General features: G+C 30.9%; 1 long non-coding RNA gene and 1 other non-coding gene across 2 annotated transcripts; one reads left to right on the forward strand and one right to left on the reverse strand.

Moving 5' to 3' along the window:
- The first annotated feature begins 254 nt into the window (after positions 1 to 254).
- On the forward strand, positions 255 to 4257 carry LOC128882494 (uncharacterized). Its single transcript, XR_008458436.1, has 3 exons — positions 255 to 2210; positions 2295 to 2752; positions 3754 to 4257. It is a non-coding gene; the product is annotated as an uncharacterized LOC128882494 (long non-coding RNA).
- Positions 4258 to 6497: 2240 nt separating this feature from the next.
- Trnas-gcu (transfer RNA serine (anticodon GCU)) lies at positions 6498 to 6579 on the reverse strand. The gene has a single exon. It is a non-coding gene; the product is annotated as a tRNA-Ser (tRNA).
- Positions 6580 to 11801: the final 5222 nt, after the last annotated feature.

The raw sequence follows: 11801 nt of genomic DNA on the forward strand, positions 1-11801 counted from the left end.
TGCAGATTTGGAAAAATTAGTTTTGAGAAAAACGCGTTTAAAGTTTTAATTGCACTATGTGTGTACCTTTGTGCAGATAAACATGTAGTTGTGAAACCATTATAACATCGAATTTCGACCTGGAACTTGTACTGTTACGTTCTTAAAGAACTAGAACATTTATTTAAGCAAAAAAAATGAATTTTTTGCATTTTACTTGAGTCTCTCTCTTTAAATTGAAGTTTGAAGTCAGTAGATTGAACAGAGCCCACGAGTCGGTCAAACAATGACGGAGCATCTTCTTCCTTTCTTCTATCCTTGTTTGAACAATTGGCAGGCTGCGTTTGAAATCTACTGATTTCAAACTTCATTTTTAGGCTTTGCGTTACAATAAATGACTTTGCATTGTAGGTCAATGAACTCGTCTTATCATCAACATTCATAATATGCAAAAAAATCTCATTGTTCCATTTTAAAAAATGGTAATGACCTTGACACAGCTTCAGCACATGCGACAAAATAAAAAATAGTAGCTACATTTGGTTGTTCCCTTCGAATAATCTAACATTTACCTGAGAAATCTTTTTGTATCAACAATAGTTTGACCATTATCGCTCTCTAATAGTTTAACTGTTCCACCGTGTATGTACGCGGACTTTCCTCAGACTTCTTTGAACTCAATTTTTCCTCAAGGTGCAATATCGATTGCAAAATGCTGTTATAAAAACCTCGTGACGTACCAGACGTGTCAAAAATTATTTTCCTTATCGCGAAGTTTAATCTATGCCATGACGCACGATATAGTACGTACGTATAGACAAGGAAAATGGTTTTGTGATTCAATGAAATAATTCATTTTACTGAGAACATCATCAAAATACCCAGATAGCACAGAGACGTCCCTGGGACGTCCGGCGTGGACATTCTATGTACGTCCTTGGGACGTCCGATGTGGACATTCCCAGAAGGTTCTCTGCATGTCCCTGGGACGTTCGGTGTGGACATTCCCAAAACATTTTCCGAACGATCGAAATGAACGTTAAAATGAAATTTATGTTTAGAAGATGTGTGTATTGAATATTTGGACAATGTTGAATAAATTTTGAAAATTGAGATTTAAAAAAAAATTAAATTTTAATTTTATATATTTTCTTTTATTTGTTGGTAGACTTTAGTCAACTGTATTTATTAACAAATCTTTCCAATTTTTTTATTTACCTCCGGGGGGATTCGAACTCACGATTTTCGAACTACCAAACGCAACCTGCTCCTCACTTACCCATAAACGCCTTTGCTAACCCGACTCATATTTTGGGCTTATATAGTGACTCGCATTAATATTCGGACACTTTTTAAAACACAATTCCTTCTTTTGAAATTGGTCTAAATGACTTGAACTTTTTTTTGAAGAGTTAGAAGAATTACTTTACTAGGTAATTCTGAATAGTTCCAAATATTACATACATATCACATCTCATATGTACAAAAAATATTGTATTCCTAATATTGAATAAACATTTTGTTTTACATGTGCAAACATATATTCTGTTGCGAATATTAGATAAATATGTGTTTTATCTACGGAAAAACGTATTCTGTTGCGAATATTAAATAATGACTGTATACCCAGATAGCACAGGAACAGGAACGTCTTATGTACGTCCATGGAACGTCCGGTGCTGGACATTCCCAGAACGTTTTCTGTACGTTCTCTGTACGTCCATGGGACGTCCGGTGCTATCTGGGTATGTCGCACTTACTCTGATGCAAGTAGCTTTGCATCTATACAATAAAGAAAGAAACCAAAACTTGGAGAGTCTATTCAACTGGAATGAAAAAATAATAAAGAACCATACAAACACTAAGAAAATAAAAATAGACAAAGAATCAGGCAGAGATATAGAGAATAAAGCAATTCCTACGTCAAGAACAAACCAGCACTTCTTAGAAAAACACAATCTCAAAAAAGAAGAAACAGTAATACTGGTAAAAATAAAAACATTTGAAATACATAAAAATGCGGCCTATAGAAAAAAAGGGTAATTTTTAGGTACAAATTGTGCCGTAATCATGCAATAAAAACTGTGTAATTATATATACAGACGGCTCGAAGCAACAAAACAGAAAAGCAAATGGAGTGGGCCTAATTATAATACATCCAAACAGGGAGGAAGAGGAAATAGGATACAGTATAAACAATAAAGGCACTATATACACAACATGAGCAATAGGTATCCATAAAGCTATCAACAAATTCAAATATACGAATGATAAGAATCTCTTGATACTAACAGACTCACTTTCCGTTATAATAGGTTTAGAAACAATAATAGAAAAATCAGAAATCTCAGATAAAAAGAAGGACAATGGATGGATATTTAATATCTACAAAACTCTGATTGACATGGAAAAGCTAGAAACTGCAGTATTAGGATGGATCCCAGGGCATCAAGGAATACCAGGAAACGAGAAGGCAGACAAGAAGCGACTTCTTAGTAGACCAGAAAAATAAAATCTGGGAAGAATTCAGCACCAGAGTAGAAGAAATCGGAAGAGAAAAAGGAGTTTGCTATTTCACACACTTCTAGGAACGGAAGAAAAAATACAAATTCAAACCATGGTTCTTCAAAATAGGAAAGGGACTAAACAGGGAAACGATCAGGACAATGTCCAGGATTAGATCTAATCATATGAACTTAAAAGAATCGCTAGACAGAAAGCGCATTATAGAAAGCAAAATCTGTGATTGCAACATGGATGAGAAAACCATAGGGTATGTACTATTTTACTGTCCCCTAAGAAACCTCCCACGAATCGACCTTTTTAACGAGATAGGAACAATAATTATTAATTGTAACTACGACATAGCGGATACAGTAAAGACTGATAAAATAGCTGTGATCAAAGCCTTCATAAAGTTCCTAAACGATGCGAATATCATACTATAGATATGCCGCGGAAAATAAAGATATAAACATATAACTAGCTGGTTATTGTTGCTCGCTCGCTTCGCGAGCTCGCGAGTAGGGTTGTTCTTGCTCGCTTAATTCATATAGCTATTCATGTTTATTTTGTGTGCGACCCTTTACGGGCCACACAAGGAACTTCCCGATTTCCGATTACAGCGCCATCTATCGCGAATAAAAAAAATGTTTAAAACTAGTGTTTTGAAAAGATCTCATAGCCAGCTTTCACAGTGCATGATAAAAAATGAGGTGTTCCATTAAAAAGATCATGTTGACCTTGACGTGACTTTGGTCGTCCTTTGAAGGTCAAACGGGCACGATCGTTCAATAGAATTTTTGAAAGCCTAAAACATTTCTCGAAACCATTTTCTCACAAATGTTCCAGTTTGGAAATATTTGACTGTTTCCATACTTTTGGAGCATCCTGTATGTACATGTGTTATACATATGCATACAAATGTAATAATAGTAATATATGTATATATATTATTTCCGTTTAGTTATTCGCTCATAAATTTATATTTTTCCATCTATATTGCGTTATTGAGTTAAGTTTTCTTAAAAAAACTAAAAAACTACTGGACCGAATTAGAACAAAATCTAATCAGCTCTAAGTTAGATTGATACACATCGATTGCATCATCGATCATTTTGATCTCGATATTAGTTTTTTAGAAAACGTTAACGAAAAATTTGTTTATACATACGCGCGCGCGCACACACATTTTTATTTGTTAAAAATAGGCTAAAATTACTCCAATGACCTTGAAACATGGAGATCTGCTAAAAAATCGATTTTTCATTTTAGGGACAAATACAATAACTTCCCTATAAATCGAGAAGTTAAAAAACACGTACTGCTTTAAGAAAGAAATTTATATTTTGCTATTACATGTTTACTACAATAGTACGGGTATCACTAAGACTTTGTCAGTATTGTTATTAATTTTATAATTTATATCGTACGTTAGAAAAAAAAAGAGAGAGTGAAAGGTTAAGACTAGCATTCCTAAAGGGAGAATAGAAAAAGAGGATCCAACTCTCTACACCAAAAGCAAAAGTGTACAATTTGTAGAATAAGGAACAAGCGAAAAGAATAGACTAGGAAATTAGGATAAAATGTAGGCATTAACTGGGATAGAAACTAAAATAACACTAACGAGTAAATAATAATTAAAAAAAAAAACAATGGTCAAATAAAACAGTATTATTGTAAACCGTCAAACAACCAGCGTCGCGTAGAATATAAGTAAATAGAATAAGGAGTTAGATATAAGCAAAGAACATTGTGAAAAGGAAATGTGTTTATAACAAAATAATTTGTTACACAATAAAGAGATATACATACATACAAAATATTTTATACATGCAAAACAAAATATTTTATTTGTCATAAGAAATTTTTAAGATAATATTTCAAATAATATTTTATTTGAAAAACACTGAAAATATTTGTACCATAGTTCGGAATAATTTATTTTACTAAATTATAGTGTAAAAAAAAATATATATATCGAATTGAGTAACTCCTCCTTTTTCGAAGTTGGATAAAAAATATACTTATTTTGGTAATCTAAAACGAACGAAGTACGTTTCCTCTGCATTATAAACATACATTCAATGTAGTTCTTCAATGAATACTTCTATTAAGAATCTTCATAAAATGAATGATGGAAAAAGATACTTTTTCAATCGCAAAAAATCATAATATTTCCAAGAAATAGTTTCTCCATCTGTGTATCATATGTAGATACACAGTTTATTTTCAAATTAAGAACTATGGAAAGTATTCTATTTTATGCTTTATGTTATTAAAATGAAACATATTTTATTTTATGTGTTAGATTATCAAAATAAAATATTTATTTTCATGCTTTAACTATAGATTACCAAAATAAACTATTTTATTTTACGTTTTACATTATCAAAATAAAATATTTTATTTGCTGAAATTTTATATCCCATTTGAAATACTACTTTATTTGAATTATGAAGAATCTATTATTTGAAATAGTATTTAAAATATTTATTCTATAAATATTACCCACCTCTGTCTCTAGCTCTCTAGAATATTACTCCACTGCGTCTACAGAACTAATCGAAACGTGTAAAACAGTGAAATGCCTGTCTTTTAAGCAAATTCAAAACAATATTTCAATTGTACCAAAATTTCTGAAAACATAGTATCTTTTCGAAAAGTATCTTGGGACCAACGTCCATTTTTTCATGTTATACTCCCAATGGAACAGCCATATATACTCACTTATATAGAAATCAGAGGTATAAAGATTAAATATTCATTCGATTCAAATTATGTTTCCTCGATACTTTCACTTTATTGAATTCAAAGGGAGAAGGAAAATTGAATGTAGGGAAATCCTGTATGACGTAAACACGAAAAATCGCTATAAAATTTATATTATTCCCAATGCTACGTAGTAATAGAAAATAACATACAATAATGTCGGTTTCGTTCGCTAATGTATCGCTACGAACATTTCTTGTTATGCTCCATCAAACAGATAGATCATTGCTTGCATGATACGTAACAATTAACTATGTATTTCACAAACGCGCAATACTTAATGTCCTGAATACATTATTACGGTAAGACAAATCCGTTTGACTTTGTTACATATTCATGGAATCGATTGTTTCCTTCGATATTCACGAACGATTAGATACGTTACTGAGAACCCACAGACATTCGATGTTTGATATTTTTCTTCTTTAGATCAGATTTCCGTTGTATCGCGAACACCTAATTAAAAACAAATATAATCGAATGCAAAGCGCATTCCGTGGTTACGTAATCACTTCTGTAACACGGGCAATGAAAGCTGATCGATTTATAATACTTATATCCGAAGAAGATGTTTTGTCGAAAATTTACAAAATAAATGTTTCTTTTTTACAGCATCATCAACGTTATGAATAAAAACTTAACGATGTATACACATTTTATTTGCGTATTCATTTTTAATATTTACTGTTACTATCTTATATTTACAACGTTGAAACAGTAAATAATTAATTGTTGCAGTTGCATACAAAAATAATTCGTAATCTCGTATTGTATACATATACAAAGGGAGGAATTCTTCGAGTAAGGTTCTTTGTTTCATTTCATGATTGCATTTTCTACTACCATTTATTTATTCGAATAATGGAAATATTTTCTCAACATCGATAAATAAATACTTTACTTAATTAATACAAGAAATTTAACAAACTAACAAAATTATACAAATTAGATTATTAAAATAATTTATTTATCATATCAAAATGAAAAGTTAACAACTTATGGTTACAATTTTCATAAATAACTCTGACTCTGGCTATAACATTTTTAAATATGTCCTTGAACCATTAAATTATTGCAATTGAAATCGTTGGTATGCCAATGACGTGTACTTAGAATTTCTGATTCGGAAATTGCTAATTATTTTACTACTCCATTTGCGTGCATGGATAATCCTTTTCATTATTTAAATTTGCAACTACGTGTACGTTACATAAGTAAGGATTTTTGCAAGTTAACAAAAAGTGAGTCGACGAGGATGGGATTCGAACCCACGCGTGCAGAGCACATTGGATTAGCAGTCCAACGCCTTAACCACTCGGCCACCTCGTCCGATGGCAACCACTGCTTTATCGATTCTATTTTTATAGGACTGATTTTTATTAACTTAAATATATATTTTATAAACCTTACACTAATCAAACGTAAGTAAAATTACATTTGAGTAAGAGATAACAAATGAAACCAACGTATGACAATTAATTCATAAAATTTATTCATATAAGAAATTAATTTCAAAAATTTATTCATTTATCAAATTTATTCATTTATTCATTTTATTTATTCAGAAAATTTATTCATAAAAATTTTATACATTTTACACAAACAGAAAATGGAGAAAAGTACATTTGAATATTAAATAGCAAATAAATTCTACAAATTGTTCTTAAATGCTTATTTGATTGAACGGTTAAATTTTTATTTATTCATCGTGAAGTATTTCATTTTATAATTCAAATACTAATTTCCATTTAAAGAATAATGTATGGATAGATGCTTATCTTGCCTTCTCCATTCCCAATTCTTTTCATGATAAGAATTTAAAATTGCTGAATATTTGTCACATTAAAATTATTCGTATTATTTGAACAACTCAAATACATTCATGAAAAGTGTTTTTTCGAAACCAAGGAAAGAAACAAAATAACCATGATTCAAAAATGGCCGTACCTCCTTTCCAAATATGAATGCAAATAACAAAAGGAAGAACAATTTTTTGTTCGCCACGCGTTGAATGAAAATTTAAATTTGTATTACAGAATGAAATATTTCACAGTTCACGAATACAAATTTAACTGATCAATGGGACAAACCTTGATACGTAATGATAATAGTAGGCGAGATGTGTTGCATAATTGAATGAACAATCCAGAAATGTTAACAAGAAAATGAAGGAAATAACGGATTTAGATTACGACGCGATTTTCAAGAATTTTAAAAGAATGTAAATGATGACTGCCACCTGGAGACAATGCAGATTCGATCGTAGATAAGGAAGAATCACGTGCATCAAATTTACGTACATATCGACCGAGGAATTCAGCATTCCTTGGATTACGTGGTTACCTCTCGAGCCAACGCACTTTATTTCCATGAACTTCCCGTATGTTATCCCTTACCGACCGGTAGCCTATTAATTATCTCTTTTCCATGGCAAACAATACGTTCTTATTTATTACTGAGATAGCACGATCTCATTGTATGCTTCCATTAATATGTGGATTATGAAATATTATATAAATATAAATATAATATAATATAATATAACACTAATGTTATGAAAATAAACAATATTATTGTCCAAACGCTACCGGTCGGTAAAGTGTTAACAGAGCGCTATCCAATCAGCGTTGGATCAATATCATTCGAGGTTCCGTCCTGGAACGAGGGTAGGTAACATTTTGTACGACAGAAACAAAAAATTTCACATTTATGAACAAAATAACAAGTAGTTGCATATTAGAGTGGTCCTTATCTTAATAATTTTTGAAATCTATGTTACGCACACTCTAAATACCTTGCACATATATACAAAAAAATTCCTGCATAGCTTGAGCTCTTAATTTTAACATTAACACTTGCTCCAAATCTTTAAGTTTTAAATGAAAAGTACATGCAATTTTTCCAAACGGTTACTTCTTTTTATAACTTCAATAAAAATTAATAAAATAATTTAAAAGTATTGAGTTAATACTTACAATAATACAAATATGCACTAAAAGTTTCAAATTTTTATCTTAATTATTTCCTTATGTATGATTTAAATAAAATTTGTTTTATTTACTACAGACAGCTTCAAAGGCACAGGGAACATCTGTCCTATATTCTTTTACTATTTGCAATATAGATAGTTATAATCTACATAATAGAGTAAGATGTACTTTGTCCACGATAAGTGCACATGCCATGTGAAGAGCATATGAGCCATGATTTTTTACATTGATACCCATATCTTTACGTTCACGCATAATAACATTTGTAATTCAAATGTTTTGTTGTACATATTGTTTTATTTCTGTTATACAATTAAAAAACATTGTTTCCAGATTTATTTTTAGTTTCTTCATTATGCAAAGTAGTTTCAATGTAATTTTGCTAGCATTAATATCATTGGGGTAACACTTCTTTTGATATCGTACCATTTTTGTAGAAATCATGAAATTTAATTGCTTCTGTCAATTAAAAAGAATTTTGTGGTGTGAAATGAAGTAATTACTTTCATAAAAAAATTTTCTACATTCCCATAATTTCATTTAATAAGAATTTCCGAGTTCGACAGTTTCCGTTGTTGGTAACATGTCTATTCAAACTATGTTCGTTAAAATCTAACCTTTTATCATATTTAATATTTGTTTCTATCTTCGTCACTTTTGAAAAATTATATTTAATAAGTATTTCATTTACAATTTCGAAGGACAATTTTCAACCCTTAAATATGAATATCAGCTGATATAAAAAATATACGTGTGCTATACAGGGTGTCCCAATAATGTTGGTACTCCTTGAAAAGGGTTGTTCGGTAGGTGTTTTGCAACAAATTTTCCTTAGCGAAAATGTTGTCCGAGGCTTCGTTGAGGAGATATTAACGAAAAACATTGACCAATCAGAGCAAGAGTATGCCGAAGGACCGCCCGCGGTAGACGTAGGCTACGCGCTAGGCGGCCGCGCTCATACGCTACCACGGCCGCTCCAACGGTATACTCGCGCTCTGATTGGTCAGTGTTTTCCGTTAATATCTCCTCAACGAAGCCTCGGACAACATTTTCACTAAGGAAAAAGTTGTTTCAAATCACCTCCTAACCACCCCTTTCAAGGTATTACAACATTTTTGTGACGCCCTGTATTTTTCAATCCTCTTCCTGTGTACGAAGTTTTACAAAGTGTTACAGTTGATTAATGTTCCTTGTCACACATTTCTAGATTTGTAAGTATACAGCACTTTTTTAACCCTCAAGGTGAGTAGACTGTACAGTTAATATTTAGAGACTTATTTTGAGGACGCACCGCGTACTTTTAGAATAATGATCTTCTCAGTTATCATTATGAAGAAAATAAAATTATGTTTCAGCCGTAAAAGATTCGAGAATTCAAATGCTGTCATTTCTACGTCTTGAGTGTTAAACCTGATGTTCACAGTAAACGGGAAAACGTTGGATCGTTGTAGGGTTTTCCCTACTTTACTGTGCTTTTTCTTAAGAACTGAAACATTTCCTTATGGAATAAGGAAGATGTTTACTGAAAAAGCATACTTGGACGCTATGTATCCCATGAGTTAAAAATATGCAAAAAGGTAGCTGCCACATACCAAGAAGAATGTAAATTGTCCATGCGTGTCAAATGTATTTAATAAAACTTCTGTCTAGTAATTTGGGGTTCCGAGGAACTATGCTCTGAATAAACTCGTATTTATACTTTTCACAGACACTTTTTTTTAAGACATTTAAAATTAACATATAAAATGTAATATTATAAATGTAATGTTCCTCCTTTCATGCAAAGGCTATAATATAAGCGTATAAACGTATAAACGTATATTATGTACGTTTACAATATACGTTTATACATTTTTCGTTATAAAAATATAATGTGTGATATTTATTCATGTATATATTTATACATATAAATACATATACCATATAAACGTATATTATAAATGTAATGTACCTCCTTTCATGCAAAGGCTATAATTGAAACAACAGAATTACAAAATTTCTAAACATTTTAATAAATATATATCAGAACAATTTTAAAAAGTTTCACATACAAAACACAGTTTGTTATTATAGTATTCTTAAGGTAGAAAGAATTTTTTTTTTATAAAACAATCATTCAAACATTTATTTCTGTATTTCCCACGAAGACATATCGCATGTAGAACAACGATAATGATAAATCGAATAAAATGTTGATATTAGTTATAATTCAGGACAATAAATAGCCCTAAATGTTGTTATTAAGCCAAATATACATTGTGAACGTATCAAAAAATAGTTTCAGATATATCTAATTATAATTTCAATTAGATATTTCTAAAATATAATTAATTGATAACTATTCTCTAAGAAATAATTCTGTAAGGTAATGCCAACAATAAGAGAAATTATATACAGGCCACATTTCGATGACAGAAATAGTTTTGAACGAAAACAAAAGAACATTAACTTGGATTAGGAATCAATTAATTATCTCTGTAAAATTACTTAAATCATCAAAAATTCGTCAGATACAAGAAAATTGTGAATGCGATCTCTCGAAATTTTTAATGAAAAATCTAAATTTGTTTGCCTACGAAAAATAATCTTAAACAACGATAGATATTATATCATGAATTTATCCTATTTTTATTGAACAATTCATGATTACGATGAAACGACAAATTCAATCGAGCTGAATTTAACTTGTCAGCTAAATGCAGATCGTCGAATTGAAGATATGCTATATTACATAATTAACAAGAGAAGAATTTATTACTATCGAAGAGCAGTCATTCAATTATTTTCGTTCAAATAATTGTATTTCATCAAGCAAATAGATTGTTTCCTTCATTCATCAGCCTTGAGTATGGAGAAAAAGTATTATAAAAGCATTTTGCTTTAACATCGAAGAAATACGCCATAAAGCAAAGTTTCAGATAGCGATTTCAAGGTCGTGGATGACAATATAAAAATAGAGTTATATTATTCAATGTTTACCAACATTTGTACCGGTGCAATTGTTGAAGATGATAATTGTAGGTAAATAACTGAAGATATAACAATAGAAGAATAGGACGCACGCAAACTATTCCACGAAGTCTTCTATTGTTTCATTGAAGAAATCGTTTCTGGAATTTCAAAACATAATGCGGGTCACCGGTTGCATTTAACCTTAGGGTAATCCCATCGCAAACGATGCGAAACTGTTATAATAAGCGATTATTAAAAAAAAAAAAGAAAACACTCGATTACATTGATAAATACATTAAACGATATTATGATTGGCTTACAAAACTGTATGTATACAACGATATAAATTAAAATAGAAAGAGGTAAAAGTAGTAAGTACAGGCCTGGTAATCGTAACATAAGAAAGTAGATAACAGAGTTACTAACGTGGAGAGTTCACTAGTTATAACAAAAACCCATTTTTGACTATACAGGGTGTCCCAAAAATGTTGGAGGTCCTTGAAAGGGGTGGTTCGGGAGGTGATTTGAAACAACTTTTTCCTTAGCGAAAATGTTATCCGAGGCTTCGCTGAGGAGATATTAACGGAAAACACTGACCAATCAGAGCGC

Source organism: Hylaeus volcanicus, unplaced genomic scaffold (assembly GCF_026283585.1).
Source record: "Hylaeus volcanicus isolate JK05 unplaced genomic scaffold, UHH_iyHylVolc1.0_haploid 11992, whole genome shotgun sequence".
Lineage (NCBI taxonomy): Eukaryota > Metazoa > Arthropoda > Insecta > Hymenoptera > Colletidae > Hylaeus > Hylaeus volcanicus.